The sequence below is a fragment of the Heterocephalus glaber genome, unplaced genomic scaffold (assembly GCF_053883595.1).
Source record: "Heterocephalus glaber isolate CG9 unplaced genomic scaffold, H.glaber_assembly_v1.0 deba00001479, whole genome shotgun sequence".
NCBI lineage: Eukaryota > Metazoa > Chordata > Mammalia > Rodentia > Bathyergidae > Heterocephalus > Heterocephalus glaber.
In genome coordinates, this window is record NW_028258316.1 from 64,029 (window position 1) to 81,889 (window position 17,861).

The following is a 17,861-nucleotide window of genomic DNA, read 5'->3' on the forward strand; positions in this document are numbered from 1 at the left end:
ACTGCTTCACCACTACATGTGCCTACCTGAAGGAAAGTCCAACCACACCATGGAAAACCATGCAATTCAGCAACCACTTTGCTCTGTAAGAACAGCTGGCCCTTCCTTGGCTATGTCCACTGGCACAGAAGGCTTTTACCATACACGTACCAGGATCAATCCAAGAGGAACACCAACTTTGTGAGACACTCATCCTCATCAGCTGGTCCCCTGCCAAGATTCCATGCTTTCTGCTCAGAAGCCTGGTCCAACACAATGTTTTGGGACTGGGAAAAAGCAACCCAAGAACACATACATAACTCAATATTCATTTTCCTATAATTACACCATAGCCAAACTCACAGTCCCTAGTTTGGCTTATTTCCCACTTCATCACTTCCCTGAGCAACTGCACCACAAGCATGGTCACTATGACCCACAGAGATCTGACCATAACCTCCCAAAATCCATGGCAATCACATGTCTGGTGTGATGATGGAAGCCTAAACTTAGAGCTCCTGAGAACCTGGGGATGTTCAATGGGATGGGATCTCATGGCTCACAATGAAAACCAGACCCCTCCCTCACTGAAAAAAATGTCCACAAAAATCTATATTCTACTGGTAGATGTTTCCATGTTCACCTGCACAATCTCCACATTATTGTTTCGCTTTGGGTTCATCGACACTACAAGGTTCTTCCTTTGTGTGTACAGACTATCCATGCAATAGTAGGTGGGCACCTGCAAGGACATATTTGCAAAAATGTCCAATCTGTATCTCAGGGACTCATCCCATGACAATGACCTGATGTCCTGATTACTCCCTCATTGGAACCAGTATGAAATTCAGAAGGTCTGCATGCTGGAATTCAACAGCACCTGGTGCTCCCTCAAAAGAACAAGGAGTCACTGAACACCACACTTGTCAAATAAAAAAGAAAACATCACAAGTTCACCAGCAGTACTCAAATCTGTATCTAGAAAAAAAGGCTCTGAGAGTAAATGTGACATTGGCCTAAGTGCTACAATATCCAAAAGCTTTCTTGCATGTCCCCTCTGGAAACATGAGAATATTTTGTTATATACCAACTCCTGACATCCATCAGGATATGAAAAATTTCATGATTCCAAGGAGCTCCCAACACCCTGATTTGTACCTGACAACAACAGATTTGGCCAAGGCTACTTTTCAACCTTACCAGGAATATCAAGACCCTAGACATGGGCTATGTCCATATTAGGACTTACTTGATGATCTGTAATCTCAAAAAACTTCTCTGTCACAGAGCACACCTACCTGAGGGAAGTCCTATAACACTATGTGAAAAGCATATAATTCAGCTGACATTTTTTTCTGCAAGAACACCCAGCCCTTTCCTTGGCTATCACCACTGGCACAAAAGACTTTCAGTTCACTCTGGTTCCAGAACCAACCTGAGGGGAACACTATCATCCCCATTCATCCACATCAAGTGCTCACCTGCTAAGAATACTGTGCTGCATGCTCAGCTGTCTGCTTCACCAAAAGGTCACTGGACCAGGGCAATAGCAATCAAAGACCCTTAGATCCCTCAACATATATGTTCCTGACCTCTACACTGAGGGCACAATCATGTACACTGGGTTGGCTAAGTTCTACCCTTGTTGCTTCCTTAGTCACCTGTACACAAAGCAGGGCCACAACAATCTAAAGGCACCCCACCATCACTTACCAGACACCATGGAGATCTCCTTTCACCTGGCAGGAGGGAGGCATACAACTGCACTTACTGGAAACCTAGAGATATTCAACAGGATGGCATTTCAAGGCTCACTGTGAGTTCTAGACCACTCACTGGAAGAGATGTCCAAGAAAACCCATTCTTTACTGGAAAACATTTCATTGTCCACCTGCCAATCTTCATGTCATCCTAAAATCTGAAGTCTATGGACTCTACCTGCATGCGACAGCTTAGCCTTGCAAAAGAAAATTGACACTCCCAGGGTGATACCTGACAAACTGCTATGCTGCATATCTCTGGAACCAACTCTATGACAATGATTGATTATCCAACTTATGCCTCTACTGTAACCAGTGGGAAATACAGACCTGCTGGCTTGGATTCATCAGCACTTGATGCTTCCTAAGGATAGCAAGAAGGTACTGAATGCCACACTTTCCAATTAAAGGGTGAAACATGAGAACCTCAACTTCTGCAGTCATATCTATATCTGAAAGAAGATACTGAGGGCAAATGGACATAGGCCTTCAACCCTACAATAGGCAAGAACTTCAGTGGATGCCCACCAAGGAAAATGACAAAGTCTCCTTATAATCTTGATATCCACTGGAATACTGAAGATCACGTGGTCACCAACCAGGTACCAGCTCCCTGATGCTTACCTGACATTTATATGAGGTTCTGACCACCAAGTTCTCAGTAACTCTGAGGAGGAGGAAGGTGGTTATGTACACCCTGTGAGAAATCCAGTGCCTGCAAAACCACAGAGTGACAATGGAAATGTACCTGGATGCTAGGATGATTAACAGGGAGAGTCCTGACTCCAGGTCAAACTTCTTTTAAGTGGACACCTGTAAACACTCCTTTGCTTACTGCTCCTTGGGATTGGCCAAAACAAGCACAAAATTCTCCATAGGATCACTCTTTAAGGCTCGCCATTTTGGCATCCACTTGACATTGTCTGTGCCAAGGGTCCACACTCAGGCAATAGCATCACTGTGCTTGCAATCCTATCTGACCTGATCAAGATAGGGGTGAGAAGGCCCAGAGCAATCTTCCTCATCTACCCCATGTGCAATGTTCACAGATTCTGCTAAGCCCACACTTACCTGATGTCTCTAGTGATCCACAGGACTGTGCTGCAGGCCACACCATTACATCAGAACCCGTTAAAAACTCATCAGGAATATCAATTTAGTCCAGGGCTCCTGGCACAACTACATGTGAGAAGTGTGGAGGGCAACATACTTGAGGGGCCCACTTGCTTGACTACCTGGGTCCTTGGGGAACTCTGTGTACAAAGCCTGGTAAAAGACACCTTCATTTCTCCAACAGAAACCTGGAGAACCTCCAAAGTCAGTAGGACCGGTTGTAGAAATCTGGAAATTGACAAGAATCTCTGCCTCTCCATATTCCACAGTGAGCATGGAAACAACTTTAGTGACCTGCAATCCTACATGAAAATGAGGAACTTACAGGTTGAGAAGAGTCTCTTGTTCTACCTTTGTGTCACACATGTCAAACAGCAAACAAAAGACAAGGCTGCCAACACAGCTTCCTCCAGTGTATATTCAGAAAATAGAAGTGTCCTATATCTGAACACAGTAACATTTCACAAGACCTGGTGAGCATGGGGCCCTTCCCAGGATACCCAGTTACAATACTGCCAACAACATGCTGCACCGAGCCTGTTTTCTGACCTCATTAAGAAACATGAGCCTCTGAGAATGAGGCTACATCCATGTTAGGAACTGCCTGATGATCAGCAATCTTGACGGAAAGGTTTTCTCTCTCTCTGCATATACTTTCCTTAAGGGAAGTCTAACAATCCTGTTCTTCACATACATTGCTATACAAGAAAACCTGGCAAATTCCTTGTCCATCACGACTTCCACAGAGGCCTTCATTTGACCCTGATACTAGAACTAATCCAAGGGAAACACTGTCATCACCAGACACTCTTCCTCATCAAATGTTCAACTCTCTAGATTCCTGTGCTTTGTGCTTAGAACACTGGTCCACAACAACGTCACTGGACCAGGAAAAAGCAATCCCAAGACACTCAGATCCCTCTACATTCATTTTCCTGCATCTGACAACAAACTCATATGTGCTGAATTGGCTTTCACATTCCTCCCTTACCTTGGCTCCTGCACCTAAAATAAAGCCACATCAACATGCATGGGCCCCACCATCACTTACCAATGCCTATGGACATCCTCTGACTCCTGCTATGATGGATGCCCACACATGCCCCTACCTGGAAGGTGGAGATGTTCAATGGAATGGCCTCTAATGACTCACTGTAAGGGAGGTCAGGACATGTCACTGGAAAAGATGCCCAAGATAACCTATCCTTTACTGCTCTCCTTTTCCTTGTCTACCTGCACAATCTCCATATGATCATATCACTGAGGATTTTTTACCACTGTCAAACTCTTCCAATGTATTATTACTCTACCAATGTATTATTACTCTACCTATGTATTATTACCAATGCAACAGCACATGCATATTCCTGTGGAAATACTTGCCTAGTTGCTCGAGAGTCTCCCATGGATCCATCTAATTATTGCAGTGTGTTATAAGGTTTATTCCTCTGCTGAGGTTAGTAGAAAATGCATGAGATCTGTAGGCAGGGACACAACAGAACCTGATCCTCCCTCAAATAACACAAAGATATTGAGCACCACACTTAACAAATAAAGAAGAAATATTAGAGGAGTATTTTCAATAGCTAAATCTATACCAGATATAAAGGGTACAATAATGTTTGTGACATCAGTTCTGAACACTACACTAAAACAATATATTCAAAGGGTACCAAGAATTGAACTCAGGACCTTGCGCTTGCCAGGCAGGTGCAGCACTGCTGTGCTAGCCCCTGGCCCCTACCTTCAAAATTTAAAACATTGGTTGCTTATACCCTGGTCCTGGATAGATCTGTCAGTTTTACTTTGGCTAGGGCTGGGTCTTTTCAAACAGACCATTTAATGTTTTCTGTCAATTTTTTTAAAACTTCCTTTGCTCCAGAGTCTTTTAAACATGCTGATAACCCGTGCACTGGATGTCTACTCTGGGGCCCTACCTGCTTTTCTAAGCCTGCCACAACACAGTCTTGGGAAAAACCTCCCGCTCTGAGCCTGAGCCACCCCCGCACAGCCAGCTCCTCATCCCCATGGAAAGCTGTGGACCTCAAGAGCGCTTCATCAAGGCGCTGCCAACCACTTTCCTCCCTTCCAACCTACAGCCAAACCAAGCAAATGGAAACGTGAGGAGGGAAAGCCCGCAAAGCTTGTTCAGTACAGAGGAGTCTGGAGGACTGGGCCTCAATCACATTTTTTACATATGTCAGTTTTAGAAACCTCTCCCAGGACTGAGAGTCCACCGCTGCAGTCTGGTGCCACAGAGTGCACGCCAGTTGGGAAGTGCCCAGATGTTCTTATGATGCCTGTTGTCGCGCAGGTACCAAAGAGTGTGCATGTGCAGGAAGTAGCACTGAAGGAGGCATGAAAAAATGCCTTGACATCAACGCATAGAGTCCTACAAGTACAACTAGACTGTAAGAGAAGAACTTCAATAGTGAGGGTTTTTTTATGGCAGTTTATCTGCCTGATCCAAGACCCCACCCAGGATCACACACTGCAATTTGCTATCGTGTCATTTTTCATTTTTCTTTATTAAGTTTTATTAGTACATTATTGCAGTACATAATGATTGAATTCCTCGTGGGGAGTTGGTACATGTACATAACACGTCTTTGTCCTCTGCGTCTTTGTAGTGTGGAACCAGGTGGCTGTACAGAGAAGAGGCCAAAGGAGTGGGGTGGGGGGGGGGTCCAGTGGATTGCTGCCAGGGTGTGGGCTGATTCGGTGCCCCCAGCACAACTGGACCACACATCCTTACTAGTTATGTGTAAGAGGTTCACCTCTTGATACATACAAAGCCCATAAGCACAATTGGGATCCTTAAAAAAAGTGAGGAGTAGCCAGTAGCAGTGATGCACACTTGTAATCCCAGCATTCTGGAAGGCTGAGGCAGAAGGATTGCAAATTGAAGCCCAGCCAGGGCAACTTAGCAACATTCTCTCTCAAAAATTTAAAAAACTTAAAAAGGCAAGGGATGTAGCTTTGTGTGAAGGTCCTGGGTTTGACCCCCAGTACAGGGTGGGGGTGGACAGGGGAGTGAAGAGAGCACCCTTGGTGTACAGAGAGCCAGTGATACGGGCAGCAAAAGAATTTACCAAGGCAAGGATGGAGTAAAGATAAATCTTTATTGAGGAGAGAGCACACTGTTCAGAGGGACAGGAGGCTAGTTTCCAAGACAGGAATTGCAGTGTCAGAGCAAAAGATTGGTGAGGCTCTGAGGCTCTGAGGATGTGAAAAGGGCTAGATGCCAAATGCGATCATCTTTCCAGATCATCTTGTGCCTTGTAGATGTTCCAGAAGCATTTGCCTTCCTTATAGAATTCTGTATTTAAAGCTCCAACTTGACAAGATCATATCCTTCAGCCTCACACAAGGCCTTTAGCTTCAGGTAAGTTGCTCTTAACTTAGAGAAGGTAGTTCAGAGCTCGTGGGGCGAGTGAGTGGGTCTTACAGCAAAGGTCTGCTTCTACCTTGTGTAGCTTTGTTCAGCGCTGCTGTGTTGACTGATGACCACTGGGTACAAGCTGGGCAGGATGGCCTCAGGAAGGGGCTCTGCTGCTGAGGGTTGTTGACCTCTTGCTGCCGACAGGTACCCACTCTAGAGAGGTCGATACATGCAGCAGGGAAGGAGAGTGCTAGGCATGACCGAAAATATTCTACTCTATCAAAGAAAGTAAGGGGCTTTTACTGGGGATATTACCTATGTTCACACAGGAGAGACTCACCATTCCACACCATGTGGGCACATTGCTGAGCATATTCAGTTAGAGGCTCTGTATCAATGTTTAAAAAGTAGCAGATGCGAAAGCTTCCAGGTGGAAAATTCAGGATTGTGAAGAGCAACGTTTAGGACACCTAAAATGAATGGATCGGGGCGTTAGCCATAATGAAGAAAGTTCGAAAGTATGTTAACTGTCATTTAAAGGGCAGCATCCTGCCCTTCCTCTTCGAGCCCAGGTAATGGTCCCTAAAAGTACCTGCCTAGTGGCTAACAGGATTATAATCAGGTATCCATCTCATCTCAGAGACACAAGCCGAGACAAGAAGGTGTGTTGTCCTCTCAGCAATTATTTCAGCTCTTTGTGAAATAAATGAGAGTTACTCTGAAATACAGAGAAGGGGGCAAATTAGCAACACATGTTAACTACTTTAGACATAAGAAAATACACTCATTTTGGGAAGCCAGAAAATATAGAATTATGGAATGTTTCTAAAAATAATCAATCCAGTAAGAAGTAAATGAGACAACAGAGAATACAGAACTGTTTCTAAAGACTACTCTTCCAAAGCAAAGCTGACATTATCCAAGTCTGAAGGTTTTCCTTCCCACACCATTTGCCATCATATAAAGACAGCTCTGGCTACAAAGATGTCCTCAAATGGTTAAGAGAGAAAGTGTCAAGGCCTCTGACACTCATCAGAAACCAAAATAGCTTCCAGATATCTCTATCCTTGTAGACATCCTAGAAAACCGTCCACAGTCCATCCCTTCATCCTTCATGAAAGCAGCAGGCACCTCCACCACAGGAAGTTGTGTGTTTTCTTTCTGTTTTTTTCTTAAAGGGTTATGTATGGATTGTTGCAAAGAGCCATTAAAAGTGATTTATGCTTCAGTTCTTCATTCTCTAAGGAAGGAAATCTCTCTCATTACTGACAACTAGCTTCCTATTGATTCTGCTATGTGCCTGATCAAGTTTTATTAAGCTAGTTTTAAAAATAAAATAAGATTTTTGAAGACATTTAGCAGTGACATGGAAATTCAAAACACAGCAAGAGGCATGGACAGAACACTTAGTAACACTGCAGCCATGCTACTGAGTAGAAAATCTGCACTCTAAAGATAAACAGGCTTTAAATATCATTAGTAATATTTGTATATAAAAACCTTATCGAATACCTCAAAGTCAATAACTCCCAATAAAAGTGTCTATCCTAGCGGGTCTTTCTGAAATTGCTGTTCAGTGCATAAGTGTTTTTATCCTCAGAGTGGAAATGAATACATGGAAGCTAATGTGACATAGCATCTAAATTTAAATGGAATAGATTTACATTTTTAACATTTAGTATTAACTATTCTTCCTACTTTTTGCATTGAAAGGCCAAACATAACAGCTGTGACATTGACTGAATAGATAACAAGAGAAGCAATAATCCATCACACAAAGAATTGAAAATTGGAGCTATTCTTCTTTATTTAGAAAACTATTCTCTTTCTTTGTAAGAGAACACCCCACTAAAGTTGCTTTTCAAAAATGATTTATAAAAACATGAAAATTGTACATAATGATTTATCATGTGATGTGTCACTATATATATGTGCATTTTAAGTCTGGTTAAATATATATATATATATATATATATATATATATATAAAATATATTTATCTATATCTTCAAACATTTATCTTTTCCTTATTGTGAAAATGTCTGTAGCCTTTCTTGCTTTGTAATTACTTTTTATGCAGTTACTCTGCAGTGCAGTAGCACACCAGAGCTTCTTGCTCCCATCAAACCATATCTTAGATCCCTTTAATTAGCCTCCCCCATCTCTCCCTACCCACTACTCTCCCTGGCCTCTAATAACCACCATTCTCTCCTCAAATTCTATGAGATCAACTTTTTTAGATTCCACATGAATGTGATCATTTTGTACTTGTCTTTCTGTGCCTGGCTTAATTTGTTCACCATAATGATCCCCAGTTCCGCCCTTGTTGTTGCAAATGATGGTATGGTATTGTTTTCATAGCCAGATATTATTCTGCTGTATATATGTGCTGCATATATGAAATGTAACTTCAGAGTTTACTTCTCTTTTCTTGAGTGTCTTTGGTTTTGTGAGAAGCTTGCCAGAGAATATTTTCACAAAGTAATGCAAATTGGTGACAAAAGTAGCAGATAAAGTATACATATGCAAAACTAAAGTGTGAAAACCAAAATGAATTAAGCATTGACTTAGGTGGCTTTGTATTTTATTTCTGCCCTGATTTACCTAGAAGTATTTGGATAATGTAAACTTGGGCATATGGAAGATGAAGGCCACTTTATTTCCTCGCAGTTTTCATGACTTAGTCATAAATCTCTGAGATCCTCTAAAGTAAAAACACCTTCATTCACTGAAGGAATGGCAATAGATGGATGAACCATCATTAGAAGTTAGAAATTACCTAATTACCCATAGCTTTGTGTTTACCCTCTAATGCCTAACTACTCCTGAAATTTAAATCATCTTCTGAAGAGAAGTGAAAATTCAAATGATAAGTCAAAAATTTTGTTTCAGACATGTTGAGAAGCCAAAAGCAGACTGATTGAGGATATAGTTCATGAGTCTGGGATTTCTGGCTTTCAGTCCCAGCTCAATGCCCAGGGATTAATTTCTCTGACTTTAGTATTCTCCTCTGTAAACTGAAAATAATAATCATCTACCATAGGGTAGCTTTGTGCAAAGGGAAAAAAAGCAAACAAATTACGGGCTACAATATACTAAGCACCTCTACCACTGTAGCTATAATGATTGCTGTTACTGGCCTGAGTCTGATGTGCTACAGAATATGATCTTTGGAGAGTTGTAGGCATATGCCTCTAGGACTTTCTGGCCCCCTGGAACTTAGTCAGCATTCAATGAGAGCCACCTGGAAAGACCTTTGGAGGAGATAGGAGGTACCTCACTAGACCACCATAGCTGAGGTCCCAGTCAACAGAACCAAGTGACAGCCAGTGAAGGAGCCATATTGAATCACCCAGAACATTCAAGACCCAGTGTAACTGCAGCTGCAGCCAATATCACATGAAGCAGGAGAATCATCCCTCTAAGCCCAGGATTCCTACAAGATCATGAAAATAACCAAATAAGCCACTAACTTGTGGAGTGGTTTATTATGCAGCAAAATGCATGGAAAGAGCTGAATCCATCCTGGAATAGGCTTCAGAATTGTCTTACCAGTGACTCATGAGGTCAGCCCAGCTCCCTTCATAACCAAACTAATTCATTTGAGCAATGACAGACCTTAGGCACAGTGGGTACTGAGAAGTGGGAGAAGCCACAAGCCAAGAGAGCTCTGTCTGAAGCATCAAGTTATCTGAAATTTTGGTAAGGAAAATGTGAATGTGTGCTAAAAATAGCATTTGACAACAAATGGCACAAGGGAAAGCACAACAGGGTTTGACTTGTGTGAGTGAGAAAATGTGGACATGCATTATTGGGAATTCAGTGCTGACTTTGGGTCAAAGAGAGCAATGTGGACCCCTGCAGTAGGAACAATTATTTCACTGAATTTCCAGCTGGAGCATATGATTTTGGGGAGGGAGTATCAATGGAACTTTTTTTTTTTGCATAAAACTGCTTTTACTCTATGACTCAGTACCTTCTTTCCAGAGCTAAAATCATCTAGAAATGAGCTTGAATGACCCAGGAGCTATGGAATGCTAGCAATGATGATGAGAAATTCATATTAGAACATGATGACATGACCTTCACATCTAAGGAGTATAAGACAAGTGGAAAAGAGGATGATTTGGAAATGGAAAACACAACAAAGCTTGAAATTTGAGTGAAGACCGTTAATGCTGGAATCAGGAGGACAAGCCAAATAAAAATTTATACAGAAGAAATTCTTAACATCCTTTTTCTCTTCTCTAATTTCAACCACTGAAGTAACAAATATAATTCAACATTCATTTTTAACATTTATATTGAGTCTTTTTAGAGTAAATGTTTTAAAAATTATTCTGTTAGTAGTGACAGGCACTTTTATTATTATTTACTTTGGTGGGGAGGGTACTGGGGATCGAACTCTCAGGACCTTGTGCTTGTGAGGCAGGTGGCAGAACCACTGAGCTAAATCCCCAGCACTTCTGTTAGTAGTGAAAAAAGCTCACCATGACTTTTCAGAACTTTTTATGAAAAAGGACTTGAAAGAGCATATCTCTAAGGAAAAAGAACCAACTGACCCTTTCAGCATATGACAAAAGTGACATGATTTCTCAGCAAATACCCACATCAAAACATCTAGCAAATGGGCTAAAAATGTTGTATAGTATCCTCTGGGCATTTTGGGAAATTTATATGTCTTCATTGATTACTCTGACAATTGATAAGGCAAAAAAAATCAGTGTTATAAGTTATGTATTATACTTATGTGACATTTCTTCCTGGTAATAATGTGACACTAAAGCAGAGAGGAGAAATCGCCCTGGGTGGCAGTTAATATGGTGTGTGGTCTTTGTTTCAGCACATTTTTCCAAAACCAGTAGCTCAGTGAAATAAGATTTTGACCAGTGATCAAAGCACAGATAGGCAAGAAATTTCCTGTTGAAAAGCAATTACACATAGTATTTTCTAGTAGAAATATTATGCAGGAGAAGATGTACAATCATTTTCAAGATTAGGAGTGAATATAGAGAATCTCTACATATTGACTACACCAAGTTTTCTTCATCACAGAGCCCACAAACCACACCTCTGGTCTCAAGCTCAAGGGCTTCCTCTCTGTGGCTGTTAAGTATATTACTAGAAAGACATTGTCTCAGGTTAGCTCATCATGGGCCTGAAAATTCCCCCACCCTCATCTTCCTTTGCTTCTCCCTTTCTCCTCATTCTTCCATGCTTTGTGTTTAGAGAAGGGTGACTTGATAGTGAGACTTAAACTAAGAGACTCCAGGATCAGACCATGTGGAAAGTAATGACTGGCTGTGGGGTCAGCTTGTGGGCTCTGTTGGTTAGCTTTCCATTACTGTAGCAAGTATCTGAGATAAACAACTTGCAAAGAGGAAAGGTTTATTTTGGCTCACGGTTTCAGAGGTTTCCGCCCATGGTCAATCGGCTCTGTGGCTTTGGGCCTGTGGTGAGATAACAAATCATGCAGGGAAGCACATAGTGCAACAAAACAAGGAAGGGCTAGGTTCCCAGTATCCCGTTCAGGAACATATCCCCAGTGGCCTAACTTCCTCCCAGGAGGCCCTGTGTCTTAAAGGTTCCACTGTCTCACAATAGTGCCACAGGCTTGCAACTAAGCATTGATCACCTGGGCCAAACATATCCCAGCAATCGCAAGAAGAAAAACGAAGATCCTGTAGTTTCCTGGAATTTTCAACTAGTTCCTTATTATTCATTTCTTAGGTTGTTGGTGTAAATAGAATTGATCAAGAGCTACAATCCGATATTACTAAGAGTTGTTTAGACACAGGTTCCATTCCTATATAAGCAACAGGGCCTTTCAAAACCAACCATTTTAAGAAGTAAAATTTTAGGAACCTGGAAACATTTACCTTTCAAAAGTGCTTTACAGCTTTCCAGGCCTCGTCATACATGAAGGCATTGTGCAATTATCCAGACAATTTTCTGTCCACTTCCATTCTCTTACCTCCTTCCCATTGCTAGGGCTCAGGGCAAGTGACCCACACCACAGAAGCAGAAGGGCTTGCCGGAGGTGGGGAACCGGAGAGGACAGCCTCCCTAGGGGCGCTCTGCCCTTCCTCAGCCAGGGCCAGGGTCCCTGCTACCTGGGAGGGCGCCTCCCCTCGCTCACACCTGAGTTCACCTGGAAGGCGGGGCGGGGCGCAGGGCACAGGAAGGGGTCAGTGCGGCCCTGGACCCGCGCAAAGCCTGGACCCGCTCAGCACCGGCTCAGGCGTCCAGGCCCGGCCCCCTGTCACTCACGCTGCTGGCGACCAATGGTGCGGCCACCTGTCACCCCGGCCCCACCCCCGGGGAGCGGGAGGGCGGGCGGTCGGCAGGCACTGGAGAGCGAGGATTGAACTTTGCAGCCGAGTTGCTGCGGCCGCGAGGTGCCCAGTAGCGTGGCCCCGGCTTGGAGCGGGGAGCCATGGAGTACAGGGCGCCGCGCGTGGCCTTCACCCTGTGCCTGTGGCTCTGGTTGGCGGCCTCGGGGGGCTGCCTGGCTCCAGGCCCCGGCTTGGTGGCAGTGGCAACCGCACGGCTGCTGGACGAGTGGGGCGCGCGCGCTGCGCCTCCAGGCGCCTCAGCCTGCAGATCACGCGCAGGTCCGCCTTCTTCCAGCACTTCCAGGTACGCGCACCCTCGCCCTCGCCCCCGCCCTGTAACCCCGGGATCCCCGCTGCAGCCCTGGAGCCTCAGCGTGCGAGCGAGGTCCTCCCAGCTTGGGCGCGCGCAAAGTTCTGCCCCGCTTTCCCTCCGCGTCGGCTGCACGATCCGGGATCCCCAAGCCTCTCTCCTGGGCATCTTCTCCAAATCCCTTCTCCCCGGCAGCCAACAGGACGGGCGGCACTCGCTCTTTCTGGGGGACCCAGAGCGCAGTTTTGCGGATTCCCAGGTGGCCGCGTGGACTTGTCACTTTCCCGGGACCGCAGCGCGCGCAACTCGGCGCCAGGGAGGAGGAGTTCCACCAACTCCAGGGCCCCCGGGCCGACTTGTGCACTCTCAGGGTGCGCAGTGCGCGGCCCGCTCGCAGCTCCAAGGGTTCCCTTACTAACCACTGGCTTAGAGGACCGGCAGCGGCAGGGGAAGGGTGGGGCTCAGGACGAAGGGGCCGGGCTTGGCTGCTCCGGGGAAGAATCCCCGGGGCCAGGGGCTGCCCCAGCCCAAGTAGGTTGTTCCAGCTTGAGGGTGCGGAAGGTGGGGGGGTGAAGGAGGCTCCTGGAAGAGCACTCCTGGCGCCCTTGGACCTGCACCGAAGCGGGTGGGCGCCCCGAGCAGCTCCCAGACCCCGAGGGCGCGAGGCCCTGGAGTCACCCACTTGCGGGCCTCCTCCTCTGCTGCTCGCCTCTCCCCTGAGCTACCCACCTGTTCCAACAGCCCAGCTTCTCGCCCCAGGGAAAATTCTGGAGGCTCCCAGGTGGGGCTGGAACTGGAAGCAGAGCCCTCTGCCTTTACACTGGGTACCCCTCCGGCCGGCCGAGGCCCAGTGGAGTAGAGGGGGCTCAGCAAAGGAGGGGCTCCCGGAATCAGGGAACCAAGCAGCTGGAACTGGCGCTGATCAGTTCTGGAGGGTGCAGTTTGGGGTGTCTGTCCGCAGCCCTCTGGGTGGCCTTCCCCGCCAGTGTGCCGGAGAGCGACCTACGGACGGCTCACAGTTGGGATCTGAAGAGCTGAGGCCCACCGGTGAACTTTGCAAGCCTTTGTTCGGAATCAAACAGTGTCTGTCAGGAGAAAATAGAAAAGGACACTCAGCCTCCTTCAGGGCCTGCGGGGAAGGGAAACCCGACGCTTATCTCTGCAGCGAGGTAGCAGGACATCGACATCCAGGCAGGTGCCTGTCCCCACACACCTGACTCAAATCCACCACCTTACCCCAAAGTCCCTCTCCCTAGAAGATGCCACGCGGGTGTTTGAACAACACTGCAACACAACGCAGAACCCACCAGCCCATCTCCAGAGAGGACGAGGATGTCCCTCCCTCCACCTTTTTATTGTCAGTTGCAGTGATTTATTTGTTTTACAGTTGCAGCGGCTACAGAAGCAGTTTAGATCAAGCCAATTCCCGTGAAAGGCTTTTCTCATGGTCTCTTGGCTTGATTTCTCTTCCCAAGAAAAACTACTGACAGAATACACATTGCCAGACAATCCCGATTACATTTTAATTAGCTCGGGTGAAACAGGCTGCAAATTACTCAGGACCCAATAACTGTTGGGCTTTTTTCTTGGTTTTGTTTTCTGTTATTACTTGCAAAGCCATTCTTGGAGACTTAACCCTAACCTGGTAGTGCCCATCTGATTTATCTAAATTGTAGGGATTCGGCTTTCTTAAAACTTGAAAAGACAGCAACACGTGCTCCTTATACAGCAAAGCCCCAGGCTTCCCTGAGGCCCGGGCCAGCCCTACCTTGTTGGATAATTGGAAGCATGGTGGAGGAATCCGCCTCAGGATGTATGAATGGGTGCAAGGCTGGGCTGCAGGAAGTCTCAGGAGGAACTATTGGATCAGTCCACTCCCTCCACACCTCCTGCAGGGGACCCAGCAGGTGCTTGCATCCATCTTTACTTGTACAGTTCTAGGCCTCTATTTAAGATCTTTTTAAGGATGCGAGCCTCCAGGTAAGAGTGATGATGGCGGAGATCTGATTACAGCCCAGAATCCTCCCCCATGGCAGGAGATGTGTTGTGGTGCATCGAACTCATGCTATTTTTTCCTGTGATTGGTTCTGAGCCATTTTGGTACCATCCCATTAGATGGGAGCGGCCATACAACAGCCTGGATGCCACCTGCATTCGGGGAGCTGTGTGGTGCCAGCCCAGAAACCTGCCCCACGGCAGGAGATATGGTAAGGTGGGTCGAACCCATTCTCTGTATTCCTGTGAGCGGTTCTGAGCCATTTCGGAAGCACCCCATTCGATGGGAGCACATGTATGGTGGACCAGATGCCATCTCCTTTACGGTAGTGGCGTGGTGCCAGCTCTGAATCCTCCCCCATGGCTGGAGACATATGCTTTTAAAAGCTGATAAATTATAACTTTAAGGCATTGCTTTATGTGTATTGGCATAAATGTATATATAATGTTATGCCTACCTGTATACTTGTATTTATATATTGTTGAGATGGTACCAGATTACTTTTTTTAAAAAGTACTCAATATCTTAAAAACATAAACCTAAATACCTCTTTGATCACAAGACTTTTATAAAATGTTTTTAAAAGGTCAGAATGGTGATGCATTCCTGTAATCCCAGCATGCAGGAGGATGAGAGAGGAAGATTTTTAGGGCCACCCTGGGCTACACAGTGAGACCCTGTCTCAAAAAAAACAAAGAAAAAGAAGACTTTTAAAAGATATAACAAAGGTGTCCTCAACTGCTAATGTAAATTTTCACTACATTAGCTAATCAAATTTATATTTGAGATATTTTAACTTTAGAAAAAGTTTCAGTTGCACAAAAGTTAAAGATACTAATTGCTGGGTGTGGTTGCACAAGCCTGTAATGCCAGCACTCAGGAAGCTGAGGCAGGAGCTGTGAGTTTGAGGACACCCTGGGATACATAATCAGTTCAAGGCCAGCCTGAATTACAGTGAAACCCTGTCTCAAAAAAGGAAATTAAAGAGCATAAAAATATAATTAAAATTTTTGAGTTTGTTAGAATCCTAAAAACTCTTAAAAATCAGAAAGATCAACATTGAGACAATATGAATATACCAATGTCTGGGTATTCTTTTATTTTAAATTATTTAGCTTCTCAAACAATGATATATAATAATAGTCAATATAAAGACTGCTTCTAAATTTGTACCAGGGGTCCTGTTTTTTGATAGACATTAGTTTAAAATGTTAGAGTGTTTTGGTTTTGTTTTGTTTTTTGGTACCGGGGATCGAGCTCAGGACCTTTCGCTTCTGAGGCAGGCACCGCCACTGAGCTAAATCCCCGGCCCCCTTTTTTTTTGAGACAGGGTCTCACTATGTAGTTCAGGCTGGCCTTGAACTCACTATGTAGCAGAAGCTGGCCTCAAACTCAAAGCGATTCTCCTGCCTCAGCCTCCCGAGTGCTGGGATTACAGGTGTGCACCACCATTCCTGGCAAAAATGTTAGGGTTTATAACAAAATCTATCCATATTTTCCTAGACATTAGTTTAAAAAGTTAGAGTTTATAGCAAGAATGCCCTTTGAGTCCCTGATAACAAAATGAAAATCATGCTTTTTAATAAACAGCATGTAAAGGCCCAGGTCTAGCTATTTCTTACCCCTGTAGTGGTCTGCATGCCATGACTACAGTAGTTTCAGGACTGGCTTCTTCCAAAATGTTCTCAAGACTGCTTTCTTAACCAAGAGTGGTTTACGGAGCCTGACAGCTTCTACTTGGTTATTCTACTCAGCATGAGTTAGGTAACAGACCTCTCCTATGGTTTATTAAAGTTAAAAAATGGAAACACTTTTTAAAGTTTCTATTCATTAGACATTATCTAATTAAAGTCTACTGGAAAGCCTTCTTACCAAGTCTATATAAGAAAACAGGTAATTTTGTCTTATACACTAATGTGTGTCTAAATAAGCACTGTCCAGCCATGCTGTACTTCTTCCTAATTTCCTGAAAGAGCTGAGTCCACATTTACATAGATATTAACTCACTCAACTCTAAAATGATTATACAAAACAAATATTTCTCCCTACAGTTCTTGGATCTTTCCAGATTGTCTGAGCTATTCCATTTTCAATGCCCACAATTAATAAAGTTCCCTTTGTAGTCTTCCAAGTAGATTCACTTATGGGTATCCTTGTTTCCCAAAATAGTTTGCTTTTGGTGACATAAAAATGTGATTATAAATAATTCATTGAGGTCAATATGAAGATTCAAGTTCAAAAGCCCCCCAAAAACCTTCAAAAATTTAAATAATAGTCTGTTATAGTGTATGCAAAGGGAATTTTGAGATATTGACAACTTTTACATTTTTTTCTCAACAAAAGTTTGCTTTAAGATTATTACTTGTGTTTGTCAAATATTTTATATTTTACATACAGTGTAAATGTAGTTTTTAAAATTTACACAGATAAATAAAAGCTCTAAGTTATTTAGAATTAAGTTAAAATACTAAAGATTTGTTAAATATAAATTCATATATTATTTAAAATTTGTAAATAATATATTTAAATATTACATATATTTCATAGGTTGTTCATATATGTCTGATACATATCACTAACATAAGCTCAAATATCTAAAAATAGAGTTTTATCAATCTACAGGTCAACTAGTGAAAATGAGCTTAAGAAAATAACTCTCAAAGTGATTGAGGATTATATCTGTTTATCATTTTAAGTTATTTATGTAAGCACAATTTATTTCATATTCTAATAACAGTTTTTAAATTCCTAAAAACTCTTTTGCTATAGAGTTAATAGCTATGTTACCTCATCTTAATGTGTTTGTTTATGCTGCCTAATGTTAATAGTTTCAAGAGATAGTAAATGGCTTGCTTGCTTCTCTATAAAAACTAAAGTGCTACTAATTTAGTGTCTATGTAGTCTTTGTTTAAATTAAGTATTTAAAATGAGTTTTTACTTTTAAATCTCTTTGTTTCTACTAAAACTCCTTTTAAGTTCAAAAGCAA

At 43.6% G+C, this 17,861-nt stretch overlaps 1 protein-coding gene across 6 annotated transcripts in view; it reads right to left on the minus strand.

Moving 5' to 3' along the window:
• Positions 1-5,955: 5,955 nt before the first annotated feature.
• Cacna1b (calcium voltage-gated channel subunit alpha1 B) overlaps positions 5,956-17,861 on the minus strand; it is a 201,372-nt gene continuing 189,466 nt past the window's right edge. The window contains exons 52-56 of one of the 6 annotated variants that reach the window (XM_087182898.1): positions 13,608-13,963; positions 11,636-11,683; positions 6,827-6,952; positions 6,575-6,704; positions 5,956-6,447 (exon numbers count right to left, since the gene is read on the minus strand). The gene's annotated coding sequence lies outside the window, so the exon portion shown is untranslated. Of the gene's footprint in view, positions 6,448-6,549; positions 6,705-6,826; positions 6,953-11,635; positions 11,684-13,607; positions 13,964-17,861 lie in introns of all 6 variants that reach the window. The other 5 variants (XM_087182899.1, XM_087182897.1, XM_087182901.1 and 2 more) reach the window with 5 other exon arrangements.